The 17,803-nt window shown below is 44.8% G+C and overlaps 1 protein-coding gene across 1 annotated transcript in view; it reads right to left on the bottom strand.

Annotated features, from left to right (window-relative positions):
• The window catches only part of hpca (hippocalcin), a 120,311-nt gene extending 104,187 nt beyond the window's left edge, over window positions 1–16,124 (bottom strand). Inside the window, exon 1 of the mRNA XM_084312410.1 lies at window positions 15,986–16,124. The gene's annotated coding sequence lies outside the window, so the exon portion shown is untranslated. The remainder of the gene's footprint in view (window positions 1–15,985) is intronic.
• Window positions 16,125–17,803: the final 1,679 nt, after the last annotated feature.

Below are 17,803 nucleotides of genomic sequence, written 5' to 3'. Positions count from 1 at the left end.
GCGACCCACATTTTTGAACCACTATGATTTATTATTATTATTATTTCAAAATCTTTTTTTTTGCAGTAATACACAATCTTTTATGCACTGTTAAAAACATGAAATAAACACAAAAACGTTCAACAAAAGTGCAACTAGGGCTAAAAACCCAATGAAATAAAATAATAATAAATAATATGCTTCTTAGCAGATTTCTTAGCTTAACATAACAGACCTAAGTTTGGGGGAACTAATGGGATAACTGGGGTTGCAACAAAAGTGCAACTAGGGCTAAAAACACTTGTCTTCAGCTGGACCAGAGCTGAGAAGCCACTTTCACAAAGATAGGTAGTAAAAAAAAAAAAGTAAAAAAAGTTAAAAAAAAAAATACGTTTTTTTTTTCACACATCCGCGACCCACTCAAAATGGCCCCGCGACCCACTTTTGGGTTGCGACCCACCAGTTGAGAAACACTGGTCTACAAGACTTAGAGGGTATTTGCAGAGGAGCATAGGACAGGACTTAGCTAGACTTAGACTGTAACCAGGAGTTAGTTAGTTAGTTAGTTAGTTAGTTAGTTAGTTAGTTAGTAGTTAGTTAGTTTAGTTAGTTAGTTAGTTAGTTAGTTAGTTAGTTAGTTAGTTAGTTCGTTAGTAACTAGTAAAAAAAAAAAAAAGTTAGTAGCCAGGAGTTTGTTTTTCAATGGACATGAGCACCACTGGCCCCATGGATCAGCTTCATGCCATCTTCTGTCCGACCTACAACGTCAAACCATACCTGCTCTACCTCAACCTGTTTCTGAGGAGTTCTCCTGCCCCCACACCCCCCCCCCCCCCCCCCCCCCCCCCCATCGTCTTGTATCTCATCCTGAGATTGAGCATGAGCATGAGCAAGACCTAGATAGTAACCAGGTAGGGGTGGATGGTATAAACGGTATACGGTATAAACGGTATGAATTTGCGCTACGGTATGGATTTTGACTATACCTTCATACCTTGTGACCGGTAGACTACAGCAGCTAAGTCACAGCAGTAGCAATGACGTTAACGTTACTTGACGATTCACTCAACGTTTGCAGTGGTCGTTGCATAGTGTTTAATTGTACTGAGTTTTTCTCCACTTGTTCACGGACCTTGCCATATTGTTTGGGCATTTCAATTTGGCTAAGGAGGCTGAGAGGAGACTTGCTTTATCAATATACCGTGATATATACCGTTATCGTCTATGCTTCAAATTAAATTATACCGTGATATAAATTTTAGACCATACCGTCCAGCCCTATAACCAGGTATATAATTCCATATATCATTTTCCAATTTAATAGAGGCATTTGAATCCTTTTCACTAGAAGTTGAGTGCCTTGGTTCCTCTCTCCTCCTTTGAACTAGAGGGTGTCGCTGTGTGTCACTCCTTCTACTTGCTTATTTCTCAGAGAGAGAGAGAGAGAGAGAGAGAGAGAGAGAGAGAGAGAGAGAGAGAGAGAGAGAGAGAGAGAGAGAGAGAGAGAGAGAGAAAGAGGGAAATAAAGATGAAAGTGAAGGATGCCAGGGACCGGCCAATGGGGGACAGAGGGACGTCACTCTAGATGATTGTGTGGGAGCGTCGGAGCCAGAGAGCGGGGAGTAGAGTAGCGTGTAGAGAACAGTAACAAGGAGATGGTTTTTGTTTTGATCTGGCGGAACCGAAGACACGCCAGAGGAGAGATATATCTACAGGCGGTAGATAGATAGATGAAAGGAGTAAAAGGAGGAGGGGGGGTGCTGTTTGTAGATATGTTCTAAACAGTGGCAGTACACAAAGAGTACCTCCCTAATCTTACATGGAGAATCGCTGGGAGCCGTCAGCTCTTTTATGTCAAAACACACACACACACAAAACACTGCACAACGCACACGTGGACACACAAACACTCATTTCATTAACCCCAACCACATGCCAAGCATCTGAGGAGTAATTGGCTGCCCTTTCAGCCTATTAATGGGGCACAGAGGAGAGAAGAGGAGAGGAGAGGAGAGGAGAGGAGAGGAGAGGAGAGGAGAGGAGAGGAGAGGAGAGGAGAGGGGAGGGGAGGGGGAGGAGAGGAGAGGAGAGAGGAGGGGAGGAGGAGAGGAGAGGAGAGGAGAGGGGAGGGGAGGAGAGGAGAGAGGAGGAGAGGTGGGAGAGGAGAGGAGAGGAGAGGAGAAGAGAGGAGAGGAGAGGAGAGGAGAGGAGAGGAGAGGAGAGGAGAGGAGAGGAGAGGAGAGGAGAGGAGGAGAGGAGAGGAGAGGAGAGGAGAGGAGAGGAGAGGTGACCAGAGAAGAGAACAGAAGAGGCTGTGGATCAAAACAATACCTGCCAGTGTCTTTTAATGTGCATAGCAGACAGGGAACTGAGAGCCTAATAGCTTCCCTTACACTCTAGCAAGGAGAGAGTTCTTCTGTGACTTTACTGCAAGTCTGCTTGTCAGGGGAAGTGACATCGACAGCAACAAACATGGCAACAACCCCCTCGTATGTGTCGGTGACTAAACACTTGTACTCGAGTACTGTACTTTTGAGTGTAATTACTGTAGTTTCACTTCATACTTTTTTACTTGACTAGATTTAAAAGGATATATCCTACTCTTTACTCCACTACTTCAGTATCTGAATTCTGCAGACACTTTGTTACTTTGAAGAAACCGGTTACTTTGCTTACAAAACACGTAACCTGGAAGACCACAGTGGACCACCAAACATTTTACTAGGGCTGGGCGATTAATCGAGTTTCAATTTCAATTACGATTTTGGCTTCCACAATCATTAAAACAAGATAATCGAGACCATTGTGGTGCATGCCGTGATGCTCTAATTTTTCTTGTGTTGTAAATGCAGTGCATTTCACAGCCGTGCCCCCCCCCACCACACCTCGAAAACAGTAGTTTCAGTATTCTTGTTGTGATATGATGCTCTCAAATGAACGAGTAATCGTGTTAATAATCATGATTTCAATATCAATCAAATAATCGCTTATGATTTTTGCCATAATCGAGCAGCCCTACACTTTACCAGTCACGTTACCATAGCATTAAGAGGTAGTCTTACTTTGACACAGTAGATTCAATATCAAATGATATCAGAATTATTATGTTTTAGAATTAATTAATTAATTAATTAATTATTATGTAGAATTTCGACTTTTACTTTCACATGAGTAAAGGAATGACGCAGGCCTATACTCCTTTCACAGCTGGACAAATCCGACCCTCTCACTGGGGAATCAGAGAAGCCGGCTCCTTCATCAAAGCAGCGCTCGAGAGCCTTTGGTCTGAAAGGGTCTGGGTAGGATCAGTGTAAGTGCCTCTCATTTGTAATATCATAGGCTGCTGCTGTAGCTCTACCGTCTCAGACAAAGGAGTCTCTCTGCCTCTCCATCTCCACCACAGACATGCCGTGTCAGTCGCTTTGTGACTCACGACCGGGAGAGGTCCCTCCCACTGCAGGATCCGGACAGATTACAGACGTGTGTATTAACTAAATGTTACTTACTTACTTTCCTCGTTAAGAGAGATCTAACCTCGTTCCCAGTTGTATCTCCTCCGTGAGATAAAGCCTGGTAAAGAACTACTGCCGAAAGTGTGTATGGGGTAGAATTTCCGGTGTATGTACTAGGGGTGGACGGTATGGTCTAAAATGTATATCACGGTATAATTTGAAGCATAGACGGTAACGGTATATATCACGGTATCATCGTTTTTGATTAAAAAAAATGTTTTATTTTATATATATATATATTTTTTATAAAATATATATATTATATAATTAGACTTGTACTGGTATTATCTGCGAGACATCGCCACCACGCAACAAGCTCCACTGTCTGTGTGTACTCTAGTAGCCTCCAGCTACGGCCAGAATTCTCCGGAGCTGCACCTGGACCTATACTCGAGTAGCCTCGAGCAGAGCTACGGCCAGGATTCTCCGGCGCTGCACCTGGACCCTATTGTATTGGTATTATAACGTTAGCAAGCCCTCAGCTCGAATACGCATCGAATCAGTGTTATAAGACATTGATATCATGAGCTATCTGTAGCTACTGCATATATAACGTTAATACAACGCCTCAGTGAATTATTTAGTTCAATGGGACATTTCGTTTTGAACGGTGAACTAACTTGTGTTAACGTGAGCTAACAGGTAGCATACACGTCTCTAGTACTAGACTTTGTGGAGCGTTTGTTGATGTCAGGAGCTATCGGTAGCTGGCCGACTAGATACCGTTCGGTTAGACAATGCCCCATCATGTATTAAACTAAAAGTGAATAGTTGACTGGGTCATTTTGTAACGGTAGCTAAGCTAACGTTAGCTCAGGGAGACGCCGACAGCTCCCGTGTCCCGTCCCACTAGACTACTAGACCCGTGTTTACATGCGTGCGGTAGGGGCTGGCACGCCCACTGCGCGAAGCCTCCTAAATAACTTTTTCCAGTTCGCACATATCTATTATCTATGACTAATTCTATCTATTTTTAGGGGCAAATGCCAGTGAAATAGTCGCGCTGTGGTTACATGACGTCATTGCTATTTTAGAGCTGCACTACCGGTTACACGGTATACTCAAAATCCATACCGTAGAGCAAATTCATACCGTTTATACCGTATACCGTTTATACCGTCCACCCCTAGTATGTACTTCCCCTGGAAGCTGCTTCCGAACGGACCAAACTTTTCCCGAATCCTGTCGGCAAACAAGCTACGTCCCAGTCATGTAGTAAATTCTTCAGGCAATGGCAGTGGCTTAAACAAGGAAATATTGTGCACTGCACATGTTTCTATAGTTGTTTTGTCGAAACCGGAAAGCTTGTAGCCTGTACTTCCTGTACTTTTGTTTACACACTTTAGGAGGCATATCTTTACCAGCCTAAGAGAGATCTAACGTGCTTCCCATGTGTTAAAAATGCAGCCAACCAACTCACCTTGCTTTGCACATTACACGTTTCTCTGTATCGGATTTTAGCGTTTTGGGAAAACACTGATACCCTGTTTTAGCCTGGTATCAGACTGACACCTGATACCAGTATTGGTACGTCCCGAATAAACACAGACAGCACGCTGTACAAAACACACCTACGCTGCACATGGATACAGACGAAATGTGTTGAAAAGGTACATACAGTTCATCCGATTCATTTTACTTGAGATATAATCCCTTTTTTACTCCAGAGGTCTACAGTAACGTACTTCTAGAGCCAAAATGAATCAAATCAAATGCCTTTGCTTTGATTTTCTTACACGCTTTGATTTCTTTTGGCACCGGCCAATTTCCACAAGTACTAAATAAAAATTCAGTTCGGAAGTAAATTTCAGTACGGTTAATCTCCTCTAATTCTTCATCCAATCACACCCGTTCTTAAACCTAAAGTGACTGCCGATTGCCACGCTACGTAGCTACTTACGACGGTTTCTAGAGTCAACCCTGACTATGACTCCTATCATTGCAGTTGAGCAGACTCCTCGACTCCAGCATTCGACGTGGGGCGGTAATTGACCCATCTCAAATCCCGCCCTCTTCTCTTGATCCTCCAATCACAACTGTCACTTCCTTTCGGACAAACAGTTGTGATTGGAGGATCGAGGAAAGGGGGGTGGGAATTTGTGATAGGTCACTGGCTTGACCGCTAACGTATTAGGAGAGGGCTCGTGCTTTGTTTTGATGCCAGGCCTTTGGAAACAATTACTTTCACCACGTCAGCTATGGATTAGGATTGAAATTAATTATTAAGTATTAATTAATTATTCTATCGTATTGACTCTCAGAGGAGTCGAATAGTCTTTTATCAGGTGTTTCTCTCCACCACAACCCACTCTATCTCACACTTGTTGAGCATTTTACTGGTGGTAAAAACACCCACATAACACAGCAGAAACTGTTCAAAATCGGATTCTTATTTTTATTTAATTTCTATAACAACAGCGACAGCAGAGTGTAATCCTTGTAACAGCGACGCCTGGTCCACCAACTCCTCGAAAGGAATGACGATTCAGTCACGTATTCAGAGGCTGAAAGGCTTTAACAAACAATGAGAAGCATTCCTATGAAAAATATAGTTTTTAATGTCGATAGAAATAGCAAGTTACAAACATCCCTTGGCAGATACTACGCAACGAAGACCTCTCATCACGAACACACCTGGTTTTAAATCAAGGCTTGGTTGATCAACTAATCGAGATCACCTGCATCAATTCACTCCAGTGTCCAGTTACTGTTTCAAGATATGAAATGAATGTAGCGCTGGATTATCGTGACATATGAATAATGAAATATAGACAACCCAGACATAGCCTACAAACTTGCTCAAACTATTTACAACAACACTAACAATAAGATGTGGGTGTATGAATAATAAATAATAATAATAATTTATTATAATAATAATAATAATAATAATAATAATAATACACAATAATATTTTTTTTTATTATTTTTTTAAGAAATCTAACCCTAACTAACCTTACTGTCATGCACTTGTCCTAATAAACTAACCTACACTGTAGCACTCAACACTTTGATGCACATTGTTACTCAGCTGATAGAGTTGTGCCCTTCCTGATGACTTGTCGTACAGAACTTGTAAGTCGCTTTGGATAAAAGCGTCAGCTAAATGACTAAATGTAAATGTAAATGTATGAAGGAGCCCCATGAAGGAGTCTCTCCCTCACAGACCACAGCCATCGGAACACAGTGACCAAAAGTATTTGACTTTACAACAACCTCACCCTCCTCCTCCTACACCACCATCGCTCCCAGCTGCGACAGTGTCGTCCTTGACTGACGCCGACGACTGATGATGACGATGACTGATGATGATGAACACGTTCAGGAAGGCTGATTAATTCGTTTACGAGCTCACTAGATTGATTGGGCCCTTGCACATCTTTTACTACAGTAGCTTACAGCCTGTACTGCCAACGCTTAACTTTATACATGTGGTACAGGGCTTGGGAAGTGGGTGGTGTGGTAGAAGCGGAGAGGGTTAATTATGCGTCTGGTCAAATGTATTGTTCAAGCATTGCTAATCACTAGGAATGTCTGATCACTAAGTGTGTCTGACTCTTACCACCTAAACTGCACGGACTGCGTATAACAACATATAGCATATGATGTATATCATGCCAGTTAGATACTATGTATACTGCACCTCTGTATACTGTATACTTACTCATAGTATATATTCAGATTCTAAGTGTTTATTGCCAATATTTATTGTGACATATAATATAACTGATAGGGCATACAGTCTATACAGACCCTCATCTGCACCTTTGATTACACTGCGTACTTGCTCATATTCTTATATGCAGAGTTAATTATATTGTTTACACTGATTATTTTTATCTTTACTATAGTTTTATAGTTACTTGACTTGTACTATTTACCATGCCAATACCTGTACCTCCCCTCCCCCTTCCCCCACGCTGCTATGACGCCCCGAATTTCCCCCAAGGGGATCAATAAAGGGACATCTAATCTTATCCTAAATTCAGATTCAGGAGTTTGGTAGTGGTGGACTTGCTTCTCTGACCAGGAGAAAAACCAAGCTCCTCCGCAATTCTGTGATCTTACTCTTAAAGCTTTCTGGGAAAGGTGGGGGTGTGGATTGTGGGGAGGGGTGAACAGGTGAAACAAAGGGTTTGAGGGGAGAGGTAGGAGGAGGGAGGGGGGGGTGTGAACAGACGCCTCAGAGGAAAACCTCCACCATGGGAAGTTAGATTGTTGCTAGTACGGACGCCGGTCGCCATCTTAGGGAGGTACTACTTACGCCAATTTGCATTGAGAAAACACAAAAATTACAAAATGTACAAAGAAAGGAGGAAGGGATAGAGAAAGAAAAGGGTGGAGGTTTCACCCATGACGGTTGTAGGATTTCCGGTAGCAAGGTTTTCACACAACTCTCTACGAACGGCAGCCAGACATGTGACGTCAGCCTCCCAAGCCCTACATCATAGCAGACACTTTGTTCACTACACTGGCCAATCCATGTTATTTCTAACTAATAGTGGTCGTACTGTATTTGAAAGATAGAGGGGAGGGGGGGGCAATTTTGGTTACCAGACCCGGTACTGAGTTCAAGGTACTAGCACTGGTACTGAAAAGTGGCCCAGACCGGCGGCTGGGTGGCGCAGTGGGCAAGGCGCTCGCTACTAACGCAGGAGATGCTGGTATCGAGCCCAGCTCCCAGCGTTGCTTCCGGCTTGGCCGGCCGTCGTACTAACACAATTGGCAGTGTTAGGGGTGGGAAAGTCGGTGGGTGGGGATTGGACGTTGTGGACAGCGACGGGTTGGTGCGCCTGTACAGCAGAATCAGGAAGTATCGGGGGCAGCATGAGCCTCCCACGCGTTACTCCTCGCCACTGAGAGATCGCGCTGTTCAGGTGAAAAGATGCGACAGCTGCCTCCTCGTGTACCGGAGGGGACACGTGATGCAAGGCTTGGTCCTCATTGCAGCCGACCAGTGGGAGGCATAGTCTAGCAGCGTTCAAGACAGGGGAGGGGAGAATTGGAAATACGAAATTGGGATGGGAGAAAAATAGAAAATGGGAGAAAAAGTGGATAAAAAAAAAATAAAGTGGCCCAGACCTAGCGATATGGTGACCAGAATCAGTCAGCCCCGATATCTGTTACCGGTGTCGATACTGGCCCGTCTTCACTTCATATCGTTTGTTGACAGAAGCGTCTCACAAATAGAACCAGAGACAACAGCAGAGAGGCACACCACAAATAGATTTCCCAATATGATTAATTATTAAGCACTCGTAGCAGTGCATGCTGGACTTTCTGCTACTAGACTTAGTGGCCCTCTCCGTCTATTCCGGCATGCCGCCACCACCAACATAATTATCCTAAGACCCGCGTGGCAGAGGCTGGTGGGTGCGGCTCGGGAAACGCCGTTGGCGAGGACGCGGGAACGACTTCACTAGTGAGGTTCTGTTTACCTTATTGAGGCAACACAGGCACATGATCCATCCATTGTGTCTTTCGGTTTCCACCTCATCTTGTGTGCAGTGGGTCTGTCTTCGCTTGGGAGCCAGGTCTGCCTATGGCGGCCTTTCTCGATGGCTAGGCTGTGCTCGCTGAGTCTGTACCTAGTCAAGGATATTCAGTCACAGTGCTCAGGTATTCTGCCACTGTGTACTCTCTGTTTAGGGCCAAATAGCATTTCAATTTGCTCTGGTTTTGGGTTGTTTCTTTCCAATGTGTCTCTCTCTCTCTCTCTCTCTCTCTCTCTCTGGCCTTGCTCTGGTGGAGGGTCAGGGGCATTGCCGGGTCTGTGCAGCGATAACACTGTATATTGACTGTAGAACGGGAACTCTCTCTCGCTCTCTCTCTTGCTATATGTTGACTGTATCATGCCCAGCCTCAGGCAGCGCTATTATTTAAGAATATGTTGACTGTATGAAAACATTTTTTTTTTACCTTTTAGGGGGGGGGGGGGGGGGGGCTCGCGTTTAAATCTCACACAGGGCCTCGCATTTCTCCCAGGCGGCCCTGCCTACAATGACATAATAAGTGGGATATTATGTCTTCATTATGTGGACACATGGTAACATGGTGAGTTCCACAACTGCTCTATATTAGCATGAATAATGTTTGCTACCTAACATGAATCACCATAGGCTATACACCCTTCCCCCCGAAAGTGCTTCTCCATTAAACCCCAAATGTAGCTCATGCACACAACACAACACACCATTAGGCTGCTAGTACAGAAATAGGTTCAGTCTAATCTAGAATACTATTACACACAGGTGAATCACGCTATTCATCATGACACAAACTGAATATATTCCTCAACCGAACAGCTCTCTAAACGTTGAGACATAATTAAATGTTATTTTCACAATAGAATAAACGTACTTGGTGCATAAACACACACAATGAAAGGGGGGGGGGGGGGGGGGGAACAGGACGAGGTTTCGCGGCCGCCGTTCTCTCTGGTGTGCTGCAGCTGACCGCGTCGTGCCTGACCACCTCTCTCTGTCTCTCCACTGACCACTAACACGACTCCATCTGAGCCCTTTGTAATGTACAGCCCTGACACTGAACACGCCACGTTAACATCAAGGTGTGGCTCTGTTAATGAAGAGTGACATCATCATCATCATTATCATCTTAGTGGTCATTTTATATGGATGTGTCTCAATATTATAATTGCAATTATGGTAGAGCACTTAAGACAGTCATAACGTGGTGGCCACAGCCAGCATCACGATAGGATAAACACAGCCATTAGCATCCCCTCCCCGCTGCAGCCACTACACTACGGCCAGGCCACAGAGCCACTCATGAGCCAGGATAATGCTTACGGCGATCTCCATCACTGTCCTAAAAGCTTTTTTCTCCCTCCTTGGCGTCCCTCCTCAGAGAAGGACCCGCACGGCCCCCTCCGTGCATCCATCATGCCAGGGCAAGATTTACAAACAGCAGGCCCCCGGTGGACCGAGGTGAGGCAGCCCAGCCCTGCCTGGCGGGCCGGCCCAGGTCTCCTGTCAGGGGGGCTAAAGGTCTGCCTTGTCTCCTCCTTGGAGGAAATATAGCACTGTGGAACAACTACCGTGATGATGATCATCAGTCCTGTGTGTAAGATAAGAGATAAGATATTCCTTTATTGATCCCCTTGGGAGAAATTCAGGCATCATAGCAGCATGGGGGAGGGGGGGGTACAGGTAGTAAAAACAACACAAGCAGTGTAAACAAATAAGTCAATATAATTTACTATCTAACTAACTGAAATATACAGTATTCACAGTGTGTGTGTGTGTGTGTGTGTGTGTGTGTGTGTGTGTACTGTAGGTGTGTGTGTGTGTGTGTGTGTACTGTAGGTGTGTGTGTGTGTGTACGTGCATGCATGTGTGTGTGTACTACTTGTATGTGGATATGCACGTATACGTGTGTGTGTGTGTGTGTGTGTGTGTGTGTGTGTGTGTGTGTGTGTGTGTGTGTGTGTGTGTGTGTGTGTGTGTGTGTGTGTGTGTACGTGTCGTGCACGCATGTGCCTGTGTGCCTGTGCCAGTCCTTGACCTATCGCTGGCCTGCCTCCCTGTTAACAGACAGGCACCCTAATGCAAAGTGATTTCCCCGCCATCCATTTTACATACCTAATGTCGTCCAATCATACGTGCACCTGGTCTACAGGGGGGTATCCTCTCACAGCCTCCCGCTGACAGGGGTCAATTATAACCGCTGGGTTCAAAACCAATTACAGAATAGACACAGGAAGGAATCACACTCAGAAGAGGCATAATTGGAATACCTTAATAGACTGAGGTACGGTCATTTAAAGCTTTATAACGATGCATTAAGTCCCTCTCTATGGGCTCCTTGTCTCCTAACAACTCCTCTTCTTCTCTCTCTCTCTCTCTTTCTCTCTCTGCATGACGCGCTCTGACTCACGACCCGGTGTTGACCTGTCTGTGGGTAAGATTCAGATGCACACCCCTGTGCCGAGTCCGACCTCCGTATTCCTCCGAAAACACAGAGCCTGGGGGTGCACAACCCTAGATCATGTCACGCACAAGGGGAAAGGGAGAGAGAGAGAGAGAGAGAGAGAGAGAGAGAGAGAGAGAGAGAGAGAGAGAGAGAGAGGGAGAGGGAGAGACTTGTTGTACACAATTTGTAAGTCACTTTGGATAAAAGCGTCAGCTAAGTTACTAAATGTAAATGTAATGAGTGAGTGCACACGTGCATGTGTGCATGTGAGAGTGTGAATGTGTGTTTGTGTGTGTGTGCCTGCCTGTGTGCGTGTGACATTTGTTTTGTGATTGAGATTGAGAATGTGATGGTGATAAATACTGCTGCCACCCCGTTATCTTCTTATGCAACAACCAGACTAGCATTAGCCTGTGTCGCCTGAACAGTTAACACTGGCACCAACCAGACTAGCATTAGCCTGAACAGTTAACACTGGCACCAACCAGACTAGCATTAGCCTGAACAGTTAACACTGGCACCAACCAGACTAGCATTAGCCTGAACAGTTAACACTGGCACCAACCAGACTAGCATTAGCCTGAACAGTTAACACTGGCACCAACCAGACTAGCATTAGCCTGAACAGTTAACACTGGCACCAACCAGACTAGCATTAGCCTGAACAGTTAACACTGGCACCAACCAGACTAGCATTAGCCTGAACAGTTAACACTGGCACCAACCAGACTAGCATTAGCCTGAACAGTTAACACTGGCACCAACCAGACTAGCATTAGCCTGAACAGTTAACACTGGCACCAACCAGACTAGCATTAGCCTGAACAGTTAACACTGGCACCAACCAGACTAGCATTAGCCTGTGTCGGCTGAACAGTTAACACTGGCACCAACCAGACTAGCATTAGCCTGTGTCGGCTGAGCAGTAAACACTGGCACCAACCAGACTAGCATTAGCCTGTGTCGGCTGAACAGTTAACACTGGCACCAACCAGACTAGCATTAGCCTGTGTCGGCTGAGCAGTAAACACTGGCACCAACCAGACTAGCATTAGCCTGTGTCGGCTGAACAGTTAACACTGGCACCAACCAGACTAGCATTAGCCTGTGTCGGCTGAACAGTAAACACTGGCACCAACCAGACTAGCATTAGCCTGTGTCGGCTGAACAGTTAACACTGGCACCAACCAGACTAGCATTAGCCTGTGTCGGCTGAACAGTTAACACTGGCACCAACCAGACTAGCATTAGCCTGTGTCGGCTGAACAGTTAACACTGGCACCAACCAGACTAGCATTAGCCTGTGTCGGCTGAACAGTTAACACTGGCACCAACCAGACTAGCATTAGCCTGTGTCGGCTGAACAGTTAACACTGGCACCAACCAGACTAGCATTAGCCTGTGTCGGCTGAACAGTTAACACTGGCACCAACCAGACTAGCATTAGCCTGTGTCGGCTGAACAGTTAACACTGGCACCAACGGGAGCATGTCTATGTTCCCCGGGTCCTATGTTCCCCGGGTCCTATGTTCCCCGGGTCCTATGTTCCCCGATTGATTGATTGATTGATTGAAAATTTTAGACCACCAGCCCTGATTCCAAACTCTAACCTTAACCAATTTCGAAAGAGGGCCTAAGCTTAACCAGTTCGAAACAAGGCGGACATTAATAATTAATAAAATAATAAAAATGTATAAAATGTTCAATCAATTAATCAATCAATCGGGGAACATAGGACCCGGGGAACATAGGACCCGGGGAACATAGGGATGATCCAGCACCAACCAGACTAGCATTAGCCTGTGTCGGCTGAGCAGTAAACACTGGCACCAACCCATAAACAACAACATCAACAAGCCACTGCCTACTTAAATATCTTGTTTTTAACACTTTAAAAGTGTTGTAAATGTAATAACAATTAGTTTGATATGGTTTTTCCACCAGAAATGTTCAATAAACTACTGGAAATGGCTTAGCAGCATCCCTACACGTTTGCCCGCAAGTCTCTAAGATGAAAGTATCTATGAAAGCCTTCCCCCCTCATGTCTTCCCCAACGCCGGTTAACTTTCTCTTTTTCCACCTAAACGTTTTGGTAAGGATGTGTTTCACCTAAACACAACACTTCTTAGCTACACCTTCTTGTTATAACTAATACATTTTCTGGGGGGGGAGAGCTAGTTTTACATTAGCATTTCATGTTAGCAGTTAGCATGTAATGTATACCGATCATATACATTTGAATTTTTTAATATAGTGTGTATAGGAAAGAAACGCCAATCGATAATCTATCATATGCGTCAGGGCCTATAACTAGCGTTTTTGGAATTACATGCAGCAGAAAAGCTTAAAAACATACATATATTCGCGAAGGTATTAACACAACAATGTATGAATGAAAAAATATAACGTTCCCACATCCTGAACGATAGATAATCGATGTTGAATGGGCCATAGTAATGTCAATATAGCTATAATATTTAAAAAGTTATAGCCCTGCAAAGAAGGTAAACATCTCCATAGGGTTACAGTGCTGGCAGACTGGGTATAATGATGGGCACAATGCCCGGCGCCCAATGTGTTAAGGTCGCAGGCCAGGCCACAAACAAAATTTAAAGAATGGTGCTGGTTTCAATAGAAAATTATCACTGAATAAATCTATTTGTAGACAGGCTCCTCTCCACCGTGCCCCCAAAATCCCATTAACCTCAGGTCAAATGCAGTAACGGGCAGATTATTGACATTTTCATCATTCCTTTCTTTATTAGGGTCCTAAATGACAACTACAGTACAGACTGACCACTGTGCCGTTATATCTATGTTCTGCTGTTAAACTACAAACGGCACCTTTGGATTTTTCGACAAGGCCAGAATGTCAAATGTGGCTGACAAAAATAAACAGGTGAATGGACTTAAAGGTCTGTGTCTGGAGGTATTATAGAGGTTGTATGAAAATGCTCTGTGACATTTAAACCAATGAACTAGTAATATCATAAGCAATGTATCATGTTAGGCTTTGAATGTGCTCTGGCAGCCCCCCCCCCCCCCCCCCACACACACACTGACACACACATTCAATAGCCAGGGAGTTTTTGATATTGATTGATTGAAAACTTTATTAACAGATTCCAGAATGGGTACATTACAGTACAGCTCAATACATACAATTGTTAAGGGGATGCAGACCAGAGAAAGACTTTCGTCTTGTTTACATCAGGGTCCCAGATAACTGTTATCAGTTTGATAACATATGATTTCATCCAGGTGTTCGGGGTAGAACGGCCTCGCTCGGTGGCACCTGATGATAGTGATAATAAGGTAGAACGGATTGAACCGCCTATTGGCTGCCAGACCCCCGCATTTAAAACACCGATACCGCGCATGTGGAGTGAAATATGACGCCGCCGTCTACCGGCTCCATAAATTACGTCCCTGGTTCCACTCAGCTCCCTTTATCTTCAGTATGGATGGAATGATAAATCCCCAGATTTTTACACGACACGTGAGATATGAAGACAGATTTAACTGGGTATAGGAAGGCAGTACCATACGAGCCGCAAATTGAACACGCAGTGAGTCTGCGACAACAACCCAATAATAAACACTCGAAACAGCTATTACCAGACAATTACAACAGCAGTGGTGTCTGCTTCAAATGTTATAGGCTATAAGCCTGTGTAGATCTATTCGGAGTAATAAGCCTACTAACTATATACCCTCTAGCAAAACATGACACAATGTGATCCTATATCCGATAGAGCGGCTGGTCGCAGAGACGCGAGTTGAACGAACACATCGGGAGGAGAATGAATGAATGAATGAATGAAAACTTTATTTAACAGATTGCAGAATGGGTACAATACAGTACAACTCAATACACACAATTGTTAATAGGATGCAGACCAGAGAAAGACGTTTGTCTTGTTTACATCAGGGTCCCCCATTTTCAATTCATAGTGAACTGTGACCAGGAGAATAGACCAGACGCGCCTCATCCTATATAATAACCTCATGTCCCCAAAGGTGATGAAATGAAAATCTACTTCATTCATAAAACACGGCAGGCCTATGTGTGACTATATAGTACTTGTTGTCAGCGATGGGATTTTCTTCTTTAGATGAATAAGCCATCATTGTTGTTGTAGAGCCGCCCGTGTTGTTGTGATGATGCATCTCTAGAGCAAGACTCGCTATAAATGTTTCAAAGTGTAACTCAACTGAAGACCGTCCGTAGCCGCTGTACTGAATGGTCCGGTAAGTCTAACTAACAACAAGGCTATATATTGCTCCATTCAGTGTTTATTATAATAACCTATTTGAGCTCATCATCATCACCGACCAGGGAACCCACACTGTGGCCGGATAATAATAAACAATAGCGCACAGACACAGCAGCGTGCCTCTGGGCTGCGTCGCTGTCAAAAACCCCGTCCGCACCGCACACACACACGGCCCCATTATTAACAATTCAAACGCCGCTGTAAATATTTCAGGCATTCGCGATTATATGATGATACGTCGACCGATCGATCGGCTAATAATATACGTGATCATCGTCTCTTACCCGGTCCGACAGTCAGATGCTGGGTCCTCTATGATCGAAAGCCAAACGGATCAAATATAGGGTCCGCTCCGAATCACCAGGCGACGCGCTGCTGCTGACCTGACCGACCGACGAGGGGGAGAGAGAGACGGGGACGAGATGGGAGAGATGCTCGGCGGCGGCGTGCTGCTGTGTCCCCCGGGAGCCGATAGGAGAGAATCCCGACTGGGCTGCTGCTGCTGCTGCTGCACAACACACTGGCTGCTGTTGGCCTAAGAGGGGGGCTTGCTGCTCTGCTACTGCTGCTGCTGCTGCGGCCGAGCCCTGGAAACCATGTTATCGTGCAGTCACACACACTCACTCACACACACACACACACACACGCTCGGCTATACACACGCCCCGGGCCGCGAGACAACGAGTACAGGACAGAGGGGCAGCGATAATAACGGGGGCTGCTGCTGCTGCGCGTGCTTCACGGGACGGGATGGAGTGTGTGAGTCGGTTTTACCGGGAGGTGTGCGCTGGCTGGCGTGTATTTAAAGAGGGGGATGGTGTCATTGGTATTACGTCGTGGTAGTAGGAGTTTAATTAGAGCGCTTCGCCTATTGGCATCGCCGTTTGTGACCTCCCTCTCTCTCCCCCCTCTCTCTCTCTCTCTCTCTCTCCCCTCTCTCTCTCTCTCGCTCTCTCTCTTTCTACGGAACAGATGTGCATCACAACCACTAATAGAAATGATGGAGCACCATGCTGATTTTATAATGAAATAATTCACTGTACCACATCCTTTTCCCATCTGAGGCTTAGGCGGCATATATACAAACCACAGGTACACAAACACTATCCATCTATCTATCTATCTATCTATCTATCTATCTATCTATCTATCTATCTATCTATCTATCTATCTATCTATCTATCTATATATCTATCTATCTATCTATCTATCTACCTATACCTACTGTATCTACCATCTCAGTGGTTCTCAAAGTAGGGTCCGGGGACCTCCAGGGGTGGGGGGGGGGGGGGGGTTCCAGGGGGTCCATAGCAAACTGAGGAACAGTTCACTATTGTGAATTAAATTCACTACTTTTTTCTTCACTATGAATTAATACAGTCAAGGAATGTATAAGGATGACTATTCTGATCATAGGTCTCACTCTATCCACTGTTTTCTTCCCATCTATACAACAGTTGTGGAATTATGGATTAAATGCCAACACATCTTCTCAGATGAGGCCTCCCTGGGACTAAATCTTGTCAAATGGTCCATGGCCAATTACTGTATATACCAATTTGGTCATCCTTGACATGCAATTCATCACCATGCAATTTCTCTGTGGTTCTATTTCCTCCAAGGAGATAAGTGAGACCTCTACGCCCCCTGACAGGAGGACTTGGGTGGGCCATCCCGCCAGGCAGGGCTGGGCTGGCTCGCCTCCTTCCACTGGGGCCTGCTGTTTGCTAATCTTGTCCTGGCATGATGGATGTAGAGTGGCTATTTCATACAACTGGTTAAAATATGTGTTAATGGAAAGGCCTATCATAATCAATAAGTGTAGAGAGGAAAAATTGCGCTTTTCATGTTGTCAGAAATCGATTACAATTCTTTCTTATAGATTTGAATGACAAATCTATTAACATTTTTCGAGAGGGTTTAATGTCGATTAATGTAATTTTATGCCTGTCTATAATTATGCCAATTCTATGCTGATTTTATGCCTATGTCTATTTTACATTTACATTTACATTTAGTCATTTAGCTGACGCTTTTATCCAAAGCGACTTACAAGTTCTGTACGACAAGTCATCAGGAAGGGCACAACTCTATCAGCTGAG

The sequence above is a fragment of the Notolepis coatsorum genome (assembly GCF_963971535.1).
Source record: "Notolepis coatsorum genome assembly, chromosome: 4".
NCBI lineage: Eukaryota > Metazoa > Chordata > Actinopteri > Aulopiformes > Paralepididae > Notolepis > Notolepis coatsorum.
Note: the sequence above shows the minus strand (reverse complement) of the source record. Positions and strands in the feature narration are given on the sequence as shown.